The sequence below is a fragment of the Buceros rhinoceros genome, unplaced genomic scaffold, assembly GCF_000710305.1.
Source record: "Buceros rhinoceros silvestris isolate BGI_N320 unplaced genomic scaffold, ASM71030v1 scaffold32043, whole genome shotgun sequence".
In the NCBI taxonomy this organism is placed as follows: Eukaryota; Metazoa; Chordata; class Aves; order Bucerotiformes; family Bucerotidae; genus Buceros; species Buceros rhinoceros.
Window position 1 is genome coordinate 20,930 of NW_010404776.1, and position 227 is coordinate 21,156.

The following is a 227-nucleotide window of genomic DNA, read 5'->3' on the forward strand; positions in this document are numbered from 1 at the left end:
CCCCCCCTGCCCTGGTTGTCCTCGCCGGCAGGAGCCCAGCAGCCGCGGGCAGCGCTGGGAGCTGTGCGGTGCCGACGTGCTCCCCAGCACGCTCGCTCCAGCCTCCTGCTCCTCCCCAGCCTGGCGTCAGCCGCCAGCGTCACCGGCTTGTCACCAGCCGCCTTTCCACAACGCTCATTAATTCATTGGAGGGGAAATCTCCCCTCGGATGGAAGAGAGAAGAGGGA